We start from the raw sequence: 12,275 nt of genomic DNA, 5'->3' as shown, positions 1-12,275 counted from the left end.
AGTAGTTACAATGTTCAGTCCACTTTCTTGATCCAGAAACCTGGGCCATTTTCAAAGGCTCTGCATGTGGCTCTTAAACATTATGCTGAACCAACAAAGAACATGTTGCCAAACTGAAAATCGTGTGCAGCTGGCTGCTCCTCCACCATTGCTCAGAACTGGGGTACACAATAAAATGATAAGACATAAAAAGTCTTTTTAAATCCTTTTTTTTTTTAATTGAAGTATAACATGCATTTAGAAAAGTTGTATAAAACCAGCAGGGTTCAACTGTAGAATTTCATAAACTGAACACACCCATGCATGTAACTAGCGCCCAAATCAAGAAATAAAATATTAAATAGGAGGTCGGAAGGCTGCCCTGTCCTCTGCCTTCCCCACTCCTTTCCTCCTCCCAAAGGTAGCCTCTATCTTTATTACACAGGTTAGTGTATTTATGTAAAGGAATCAAACAGTATGTGCTCTTTTGTGCCTGGCTTCTTCTGCAAAACATGATCTCTGTAAGACACACCTAATTCATTTGTAAATTTGTTCATTCTCATTCCTGTATGGCATTTAATGTACAAATCAATGAGAGTTTACCTCTTTTTTAACAGCTTTATTGAGATATAATCCATGTACCATATGATCCATCCATTTAAAATGTACAATTCAATACTTTTTGAGTATATTCACAGGGCTGTGCAGCCATCACTATAATCTAATTTTAGAACATTTCTGTTGTTACTAAAAGAAACTCAGAAGCCATAAGTAGTCACTCTTCATTTTCCCCCATGCACTTCTCCTCCACCCGGCCCTCAGCAATCACTAAGCTGCTTTCTATCTCTATAGATTTGCCTATTCTGGTTTACATATAGATGGTATCATACGATAGGTGATGTTTTGTGACTGGCTTTTTTCACTTAACATAATGATATCAAGGTTCATTGTTGAATGTATCAGTTCTTCATTTCTTTTTATCACTGAATAATATTCCATTGTATGGATATACCATTTTTTATTTACTCATTCATTGGTCGACGAACATTTGGGTTGTTTCTAACACTGTAGTGAAATTTACATACAAGTTTTTATATGGACATATGTTCCATGTTTCTTAGGTACATATGTAGAAGTGGAAATAATGGGATATTTGGTAAGTCTGTGACAAACTCTTTGAGGAATTGTCAAACAGTGTTACGAAGTGGCTGAACCATTTTGCATGCCAACCAGCAACGTATGAGAGATTTTGACTTTTCCACATCCTCGCCAAAACTTGTTATTGTGTTTTTTTGATTACTGCATTCTAGTGGGTATAAAGTGGTCTCTCACTGTGTATTTGGTTTGCATTTTCTGAATGACTAATAATGTTGAGCATATTTTCATGTTGCTTATAGGCTGTTTTATATCCTCTTTGGAGGGGTGTGTATTCATATTCTTGGCCCATTTTTTAATTGGTTGTTTGTCTTTTTAACATTTAGTTATAAGAGTTCTGTGCATATTCTGGATACAAGTCCCTTAGAAGTTATATGATTTACAAATATTTTCTCCCATTCTGTGGGTCCTTTTCTCACTTTCTTAATGGTGTTATTTGCATCACCAAAGTTTTAAATTTTCATGTAGTATGATTTATCAGTTTTCTCTTTTGCCACTCATGGTTTTGGTGTTATATTTAAGAAACCACTGCATGATCCAAGGTCATTAAGATTTAGTACTGTTTCCTTCTAAGAGTTTTATAGTTTTAGTTCTTATATTTATGATCCATTTTGAGTCAATCTTTTATTTTGTATGGTGTGAGGTAAGTGTCCAGATTAATTCTTTTGCATGTTGATATTCAGTTTTTCCAGTACTGTTTGTTGAAGAAACTATTTTTCCCAAATGAATGGTTTTGACACTCTTGTCTAAAATCAACTGACTACAGGTGTATGGCTTTATTTCTTGATTCTCAATTCTATTCTATTGTTTATATGTTGATCATTATGCTAATAGCACACTGTCTTGATTACTGTATCTTTGTTGTAAATTTTGAAATCAATAATTGTGAGCCTTTCAAATTTATTTTTTTTTTAATACTGTTTAGGCTGATCTGGGTCCTGTGCATTTCCATATGAATTTTAGGAAAAGCTTGTCAAATTTTGCAAAAATTGCAGGTGGGATTTTAAGATGTTGAGCTGAATCTATAGATCAGTTTGGTGAGTCTTGCCATATTAACGATATTGTTTTCTGATGCCTAGCTTATTATGTATCCTCTATTAGATCTGTAATTTACTTCATTGATGTTTTTTAGTGCTTGAATACAAGGTTCGTCCTTCTTTTGTTAAACTTGTACCTAGATATTTTATTCTTCTTGATGTTATCATAAATGGTACGGTTTCTTTAACTTCATTGTCAGAATGTTTATTGCTAGTGCGTAGAAATGCAACTGAGTTTTGCATATTGATCTTATATCCTGCAGAAATGCTGAATTTATTAGCTTATTAATAGATTTTTAGTGGAATCCTTAGTATTTTCTATTTATGATATCATGTCAACTGAGGAAAAAAAATGTTTGACTTCTTTTCCAATTAGGATGTCTTTTTTTTTTTTTTTTTTTTTTTTTAGCTTAATTGCCTTGTCTAGAACTTCCAGTACAATGTAAAATAGAAATTGCAAGAGTGGGCATCCTTCTCTTATTCCTGATCTTTAGTGAATTTTAAATTTAGGTTATTATACTTTTCAACTGTTGGTCTTTTCATAATTTCTATCTCTTTACTTCTATGCTCTTTATGAGACAGTGTCATCTTACTTTCCTTGAATTTAGAGCATAGATTCCTTTAGTTGTTATTTGAAGGTATTTATAATAACTGCTTCTAAGTCTTTCTCTGCTAAGCTCACCTTCATGGGCAGTTTCTAATGCCTGTATGACCCTGTATATGGGTCATACATTCCTGTTTACTTTCATGTCTTACATGTTTTTGTTGGAAACTGGTTATTTTAGATAACATATTATAGTAGCTGGATAGTAACCCCCCTTCTCAGAGGTGGTGGTTGTTTATTTCTTTAGTGATTTGGCTGAAACTAAATCTGTTACATCCATTTCCCTTGCAATGCACAGCTTCTCTTATTTGTGCTCAGATTTTTCCCCATGACTTTTTTATCTTTTAGCCTTGCTCTCTAGGAGCTACTCCTGCGTCAACATGTTGTGCTTAAGTTCCCTCAGCCAGTTACATCTTCACCCTTTCATCACTGGGTGAGTGTATGCTTTGAGATTGCTATCACAGATTAGGGAGTTCACGCGGTTTGTTTTATTTTGTTTTGTTTTGTTTTTGTTTGTTTTGTTTTGTTTTTTTCCCCATGTTCTTCCAGGGACTGGTAGCTTGGAGCTTCCCTCTATGGTAACCCCTGAGAATGTGCAGTCCTGGGCTTATACAGAGTCCTCTGGTCTTCCAGGGCTGAGTGTGACTTTTCACCTTAAGAGCTTGGCTTACTACAAGTGGCCCCAGGTCAGAGTTTCTGGTTAGTCAGCGAGTGGGCAGAATTTGTGTTTAAGCCCCTTGTGCCAGTGAGGCTTCTGCCCTGTGTTGGTGAGTCTGGGTGCTATCTGAGGAATGCTTGTAGGTCTGCCCCACAACCTGCTCTGACGGCTCTGGAGTGGGTGTGGTCTAGCACACACTCCCAGCTTCCCTGACCCCCAGAGTTGCCAGTGTTCCCAGGAGGGCTCTTCTTGGCCTCTCTTCTCCTGGTTCTTTATATTTGACTTCTTGCTGCTCAGCCATTCACATGCATCTTAGATCCACCATCCTGCTCTTCATTAGTCTCCACCAAAGTCTCCATTCTTTTTGACAATACCCTTAGGATGAATTTTTCCCATCCTGTTCCAAAGAGCCAGTGTTCTCAGGCAGAGCTATGGAGCTCTTCATCCTTGCAGCATGCCTTTCCCCTTAGGCAAAGCCCCTGAGTCCCTGCAGCAGTGTTGAAGGCAGAGGTCCACGTTTCCCAGAATGACACCTGTCTCTACAATGGCACTAGGAAAACAGCAACCCCTGGTTTTCTTGGCTTGTCCTTCCAGATATGAAACCCCTGCCTTGGAAGCTAGCTGGGATAGGGACCATACAAGGCCCATGGCCTCAGCAGCTTCAGCTGGGGTAGAGCTCCTGCCCTAGCACTGGGGCTGAGTAGGGAGAGACAGGTCATCAATGCCCACCTGCTAGAACAGAGCTTCTTCAACACAGGGCTGGGGGTGATGAAAAATGCTGCTAACTGTGCCTCCTGCAGTCAAACCACAGCTCCAGAGTTGGGAGAGAAGAAGCCTCCTCTTGCTGCTCTCACCAGACAGCAGAACTCCTGGAGCTGAGGCAGGTTCACGGAGCATGTTGTGGCTCAAATACTATAGACTCTTGATGATTATTCAGAGAAACAGTAGATTTTCTTGAATGAATGTTTTCCCATTTGCTGTGTGTGCTTAGAACATTTTCCAGAGAGCTTAAATGATGTTTTTTTCTTTTTAAAAAAATAAAACATTGGGACTTCCCTGGTGGTCCAGTGGTTAAGACTTCGCCTTCCAATGCAGGGGATGCAGGTTCAATCCCTGGTCAGGGAGCTAAGATCCCACATGTCTCATGGTGAAAAAAACAAAACATAAAACAAGCAATATTGTAACAAAATCAATAAAGACTTTAAAAATGGTCCACATCAAAAAAATTGTTTAAAAAAACAACAAAAAAGTGATTCTTACCAGTTAGTTGTTACTTTGCTGGGAAGAAGTTCTGCCAGGCTCCTTGTCTGGTCAGTCTGGAAGCTCCATCTCCTACCTGTTCTATCCTTGCTGGATATTTGGGTTGCTTCCCTTTTGGTTCTCTTACACAATAAGGCGCCTATGATCAGCCTTGCATACATTGTCTGATGAGCAGATGTACACCTTTCTGTTGAGTATACGCCTAGGAGTGACTTATTCAGTGACAGAGCTGCAAATGTTCAGCTTTAATTGTTGATATTATCAAAATACTTTCCAAAGTAACAGTACCTATTATACTCCCAGTGTATCCTCCTTATCAATCTTTTCATAGACAGTACTTTAGTGGATTAAAAACGTTTGAAAATTTTAAACACTCAGTTGTGAACCAAAATCCAGAAAGCGAATACAAGGATATACTTCTATTTTTTAGCATATTCTATTTTTAACGTGAAAACATGGTATTTGTAGTTTCTACATCCAAATACCTATTGCCATATATCTAACAAAGAGTGAGTCTAGGCAAAATAATCCCCTTCAAAATTCAGTTAATGATAAAAACTAAACATTTATTGAACAATTACCTCCAGAGTTCTGCATGGCCTCACCATTTTAGCACCACTTAAGTGCCTACAAAAAAAAGAGCTGCAATAACTCTGTCCCATACACTCACATCAATAGTCCTGGGCTCTCAAGCTTCTCCCACGTCCTCACTCTTCACTTTCTTCCATGTTACTTCCTCTTTCCAGATTCTGAAAAATTTGGCTTTTTGTGTCTGAGCTATTTTCTTCTCAGGATATGACAAGATCCACTTCCTCAGTTCTAACTTTTGAATCTCCTGAGACATAGATTAACATTCTGGTTCTTCCTACTCTTGGCTGTTATCTATAGAGGGTACTGTGGTTGACTCTCCAATATCTGGACTCATGGTTCCCTGATGCAATGTAAGTTGGAGAACTGAACTCAAATCAAGTTGTGGGAATAACTGATCTAAGAGTATTGCCAATTAATTAACTCATACTGGGCATATGACAAAATTTGGGCTAATAAATTATGAGGAAAAGGTTTCTAGAGGGGTCTTAAGAAAGGCTACAGTGCCTCTCTCTCTTTGTCTCTCTCCCTCTACCACTGGATGGGAACAAGACAGCAGAGCCCTGAGGGTTATTAGCAGCCCTGTTTAAGAACAAGGTGGATTGGGGGTTGGGGGTTTGGGATGAAGTCAATAACATGGACAGCAAACCAGGGTTGCCAAGAACTTGAGCCTTATTTACAATTGCTGAAAATGCCAACATCACCCCATGAAGTTTCCCCTATCTCTGAATTTAGTTATTTGATATAAAAAAATATGCTATTTTTTGATCCAGTATAAGGCAGATTCTTATAGCCTATAGCCAAAAGAATCCTCGAAGATTAGTTAACTTTTTTGAGTCTTATTTTTTTACTCCATAAGTGGAAGAGAAACAGTGGTTTCCTCATAGAAATTTTGTAAAAAATTTTGTAAAAATTTCATTAAATTGTACATGGGGATCCCTCACTAAAATACCTGGCACATGGTAAAGACATGTTAATTTTTGTTATAGGAATGAATGAATGAGGGAATGAATGAAAAATACTGTTTTGACAGAAAGAGATGTGGAAAGGTTGAACTATAATTCTGCTGGAATGTAAGCTCAAAAGGTCAGGGGTCCTCCATGTATCCCAAGCCTCTAAAAATACTACATGACACATATCAAGCACTAAACACATATACTGTATTTTCTAAGCTCGTGAAGTCAAGAATAAATGTAAGTTTATTGATTCACCAAGTACTAATGAGCACCTACTGTGTGTCATGCATTGTGCGAAATTGTGACAGTGCAGTGATGAATGAGACAGTCCCCACAAGCTTATTCCCAAGTGGGGAAAGGTGGATCGGACCATAGGTCAGTAGGAGGGAGTGTACAGTGCAGAATCATACAAGGTATAGTGCGTACATGAAGGAGGAAAAACCAAACTATGTGCAAGGGACTAAGGAAAACAGCACAGAATGAGATCTGAAGGATGAACTGGAGAAGATGACGGAAATGGAGGCTTTTGTGCATTTCAGGCAGAGACCCAACAGGTACACAACATCTGCTGGTGATTGCTGAGTGAATGAGTTGCAAAGACGGATCAAGCCTGTCTGAGGAGTGGCAGGAGGTGAGGAATGAAAGGGAACTAACTAGAGGTGAGGTCAGGGATCCCAAGCCAGTCACTTAGTTTTTCTCCTGTAAGAAAGGTAGAAGATTTTGAATAATCTCATAAATTCTCTGATGATCAGATCTGCAGAAGAACATCATTCTGGATTCTGCAGACTCTGCTTGGGTGTGGGATGTGTGGGATCTTGGAGGGGTAATTAGGGTTCAATCCGAAGTAGGGCAAAATCAAAGCAAACTTGAACCCTCAACTTTGTTCTCAGAAAAAGAGGCAGAATTGAGTCTTCTGCAGGCAAATAAAGAGCCAGAGTTACTCGTTCCCTGTGGGACTCACCAGCTGGCTTAGATAGGCCAGCTTGACTCTCCTGATACATTAAGAGCTAGTTTTCACTCTTACAATTCTTCATTAGAGCCACACGCCTGTGTCTCCGACTAAACGTTGAGTTCCTAGTAAAAAGGGCAAGGTTTTTTAATGATCTTATGCCCCTCTCTCTTAGCATAGAGCAGCACCTCTACTGAAAGTTGGTGCTTATTAAATTACTGATGAATTAACAAATGAGAAATTGGAAAGATGGAGTATTATCTTCTAAGTGTTATTACCATATATGGTGGGCCATTTATATTCATTTAGCATGAAGACTTAGGAAGTGCAAAGCTATGGTGTCAATCATATGAAATGCTATTGTTAGACATATATGCTATTGATAGACATTTATGCTAAAATAGATATTATTGTACACTAATAAAAAGAGTTAAAACATGCCACACACTCCTCCAAGGACTTTGCAAATATCAACTCATGTAATCCTCACTCAGCCCTATGTGGCGTGTGCTGTTATTGAACTCATTTTTCACATGAGGAAACAGATACAGAGGTTAAGTAACTAGTACAAGTTCAAAGAGCTAGTAAGTGTCAGGATTCCAGTCCAGGCAGCCTGGGCTCAGGACCCTCACTCTCCACAGCCAGGCCAGAGACCCATAGAGGGTTCTTCTCCTTGGCCTCTCGAACTTATTCACACCCCATTTGGGAAAATAGTCTGGTTTTATCAAAATTGTTCATTATATTAGATTTTGACTAATAGAATATGAGTTCTTTAAGGGCAAAAATCATATTTCCCAGCACCTTTCAGAGTGCCTAGCATATAATAGGTGCTGATTTTTTGTTTGTTCTTGTTTAATCAATAGAATATTGAAGAGTTACTGAGTGGTGGTGTCACCGCAGACATCTGGAAGAGTCTGAGGGTAAATGTCAAGAACTATAAATGCTTAAGTGTTCAAACCCCTGTCTCCCAGCTCCGCCTTCAGGATCCCTGGTGTCCAGTGAGATAGTCAAAGGTGTTTAACAAAAAATGGCTGTCCAGTTGAATGCTTAAGGAACATAAAATGCATTATTTATGGTCCCCTTTCGTGTTGTGTAAATAAATGAAGTTACGTTATGGTCCACCCACCAGTGGACATTTATATTCGGTTCTATGACTACAAATTAATTCTTAGCAACATCCTCACCGGAACCTCCTTATAGAGTAATCTTATGGAATATAAAGGTGGTTTGAGCTTGCCTCGAAGACTGTAATTTAAAAGTCATTCTAGGAGTAAGAGAAAGAAGAGAAAGAATGGAAGGAGGGAGAAGACAGCCAAATAGTTATTTAGGTAAAGGAAAGTTTCCTTAATCTGGAGAGGGTTCAACAAAAGAACAGTCCTGCAAGGGATGAATAGAACAAACTATAATTATCTATACATTCAGCCTCTAGGTAAAAGGGAAGAGAGAAGGGGAGGCCTTCCTGGTGATTCAGGTTAAAGTTTCTAAAGCCCCCTGTGAAGAGACTGAATTCCCAAATCTACAATATGTTAGAATCTTCTAAGTCTTGCTTTGGCCGAGCCTTTGATTCCCTTATGAACTCTGAATTTAGTGAATTTAAATGCACATGGACTTTAGGAGGCTTTGAGCTGGGACCAAACTTAGGTTATCATACTGAAAGCTTTTTGCAGATACATTAATTTATCTTAAAGTGTAGACATATAAACTGTCAAGAGACCTAAATGGTCGTATCTCATCCAGTTAGGGTCCAATAGCCCCGAGGAATCCGTGTAACTCAGTCTCTCATCTCCATGTAGACTGGTTTCCAAACCATCCAGGGCTGGATATCTTTAAAAGTCAGTCGGCATCAAAAGATACAACTAAATGCTTCCTCCTGGCACCTTTTTCCGTTTTCTCTTGGAATATCAGGGTTGTGCTGCAATCTCCATGCTTATCCCCTGGGTCCCTGGGAGGTGAATGAACGTCCTCACTGAACTTCCTCCCAGCATCCTTATTTTCTCATCTCTCCACACCTGCTGTCTTTTTTTTTTTTTTTTTTGCCGTGCTGTGCGGCTTTCAGGATCTTAGTTCCCCGACCAGGGATCAAACCTGTGCCCCCTGCAGTGGAAGCAGAGTCCTAACCACTGGACCACCAAGGAATTCCCCACATCTGCTGTCTTTATTTTCCCCCAACCCTTCCCCCAATTTACTCTTTACCTGCTACAAGGGGGAAAAGACACAAAAATAATATTTACCAAATATTTTCTTTTTAATTAAAAAAGACGGTAATGACTTCAGTTCAATAACTATTAGTGAAGTCTCTACTAAGTGTCTGACACTAGAAGAATAACAAAATTGACAAGGCACAGCCCCTGCATCAAGTGTAAAGAGGTAAGAACAAACATATAGAAACAACTAAAATAAGAATAAGAACTGTAACGTTTCTAATGGGAGAGGATCCATAAATTTAGGTTGTGTCCCTCAAAGCTTGTCCCATGGATCTTCTGCATCAGGATCATCTGAATGTTAATTCAAATAGATATTTGGGGGGTCCATTCTAGACTGGGCAAATCAGAATTTCCAGAGGCAGAACTCAGGAATCTTCATTCTAACCAAGAGGGGGACCCGGCAAAACTGAATATGCTGTTCTCTGAATGACCTACAAGAATCAGAGATCTGTCTTGAAGGCAGGAGAATTAAGGATGCTTAAAACTTCAAGAATCAGAGATCTGAAAGGCATTCTTTGCAGAAGGAACAGCAAGGCAACGGCAACATGAAAAGCCTTGGGGAGCATATTGGAAAACAATCCAATCAGCGAGGGCACAGGATATGTGAAGAAGAACCACAGGCGATAAGCAGAAGCCTGAACTTCTGTCTTCTGCCCTAGTCAAGGCGAGTATCATTTGTTTGCAGACTGCTGAAAGTGAAATCCCCACGTCCGTTAATTTTTGTTAAACCTCTTATCTCTGAGGGTATTTAATTTTTAATTTCTTTTGCACTTACGTTGGTTTCCTAGCATGAATTTAGTGAAAACAACTTAAGGTTTTTTTTTTTAATTAAATCAACCTTATTTAAATTCTGGCTCCATCACGTATTAGCTCTGTGACCTTGTGCTAAGTCAGCTATCGTCAGTGAGCCTCAGTTTGTGCCCCAACAAAGAGACATAATATCTAATCACTGTAGCGAGTGCTTAGCAGGGGCAGAAGGGCACAGCCGGAGGGCGCGTGGCACCGAGCATGCACTTCATGAAGGGAAGCCCTTCTAAGTGTTACTGGGCTCCCAGGACGCTGGGAAACTGGTTTGCTTCTTCTTGACTTCCCCGTGGATTTAATAACTCACCCTTTTGATTCTAATCTTCAGATTCAACTGTCTACCTGGCATATTTACGATCCCACTGAATTTCAACTTGTGAAGCTCTTTTAAGGCGCGTCAGCCTGGGATAGCACTGGGGCCTTGTGTTAGCATGGCCTGGTGCCAAAGGCAAATGTTTAGACTTGGCTGAGGGCTTGGCGTTCAGTTAGCGCTCGATGCTTTAAAGAAAATGCAAACCCGGGAGATTTTTTGGGAACAGAGGGGCTGGCTTCTCCGCCTTACAGCCACACAGGTGCACTGCCTCCTGGTGACAGGGAGCAAACGTTTGACCCAAGAGCCCGAAGCCATGTCCCAGGAGCCCCTGGAACCAGTGCAGCCCTGACTGCGGGGAGCCCTGTTTGACTTGGCCGCGGGCCCCACGAAGCTGGCGGCGGGCACAGCCCAGAGGAAAACAGCCTTGACATTGACTCTCATCACTGCGGTGCTCAGGGCCACCTGTGGGTTTCACAACCTACCTTCCCTTTCCCACAGCATCCTAGCCAGTTCGTTTGCATTCCCAGAAAAAAAAAAAAAGAGAGAGAGAGAGAGAGAGAGAGATCCTATTGCTCTCTTTGCTCCAAAGCTCAGTACCTGTTCTGGGTCACTGCCTTAAGGCACTCACCTGTGCACACCTCTGAGCGCAGGCGTGGGGCCAGCTGCTCCATCAGAAGCCTTTGTTAATTCTGGGTCTCTTTCCTGTTTCCAAGCATCTATAAATATACACGTTCTGCTGCAATGGGGAAGAAACAAATATTCATTAAGCACCTGCTTCATGCCAGGTGCTTTCACACACAGAACCTTGTTTAACCCTCAAAGCAGCTCCGTGAGAAAGGAGTTAATATCTTTAGGTATTGGATAAGGACAGTCAGGTGGCACGTCAGAGAAGCCAAGATTTGGACCTGGCCTTCTGACTCTAAGTTCATGATCTTTCCATCTAATGTGCTGCCTCTTACCACGTTATAGAAAGAGCAGCAGGCAGGGACAGGAGACATGGATTCCAGCCCAGGTTCTGACATTGGCTGGCCAGAGATGAACCCTCCTGCCATCTCAAGGTGTCTGACTCTTTTTATGAAATGAGGGGCTGGGACAAGCTGCCTCTAAGGTCCCTTACAGTTTTAATATGTATCTTGGGCTTGCATACAGCACCAGAGACCACAGGTGGGGAGTGGGACCCTTGGCTGCCTTGAGCCAGTCCCAGCCAGAGGAAACTCTGTGTGTCTATGGACAGCAGTGGTCTTGATGGAAATCCATCCCAAAGTGATGACACAGTTGTGTGAAGTCTAAGGCGTGGATGGGTCCCTTTCTGTCCCAAGACAGACAGACAGTCTTCAGTAAAGGCGATCTGAACAAGGGGAAGAGATAACCCACAGCTGTTTCCAAGAACAGGGACTGTGGTTGTTGGCACGTGCCTGACACTGCTGTGTGTGTTTCATGTATGTATACTGATCCGCGTCACCTTCACAACACTGGGAGAGAAATACATCTGTTTTCCGCATTTTGCACATATGTGAGGATACAAAAGCTCAGAAACCGCACACACAGCTAGTATGGGAGGGGCTGGGATTTGAACCCCATCAGTCACTCTTAACCGTTGCATTCAGTGGCTCTTAGACAAAGGGGTACAGTTGGGAGCTGCTCATTAAGGAACTTGCTCTGTATTTTGAAAGAAGAATAAAAATAATGGTTATTGATTGGCCAGACTTGGCTGGCCATTGTCACCTGTGTCATTTCACTTAATTCTCACAGCAGTACTTCAGGTAGG

Source organism: Monodon monoceros, unplaced genomic scaffold (assembly GCF_005190385.1).
Source record: "Monodon monoceros isolate NGI ecotype Baffin Bay Population unplaced genomic scaffold, NGI_Narwhal_1 Super_Scaffold_19, whole genome shotgun sequence".
Classification (NCBI taxonomy): Eukaryota; Metazoa; Chordata; class Mammalia; order Artiodactyla; family Monodontidae; genus Monodon; species Monodon monoceros.
Note: the sequence above shows the minus strand (reverse complement) of the source record.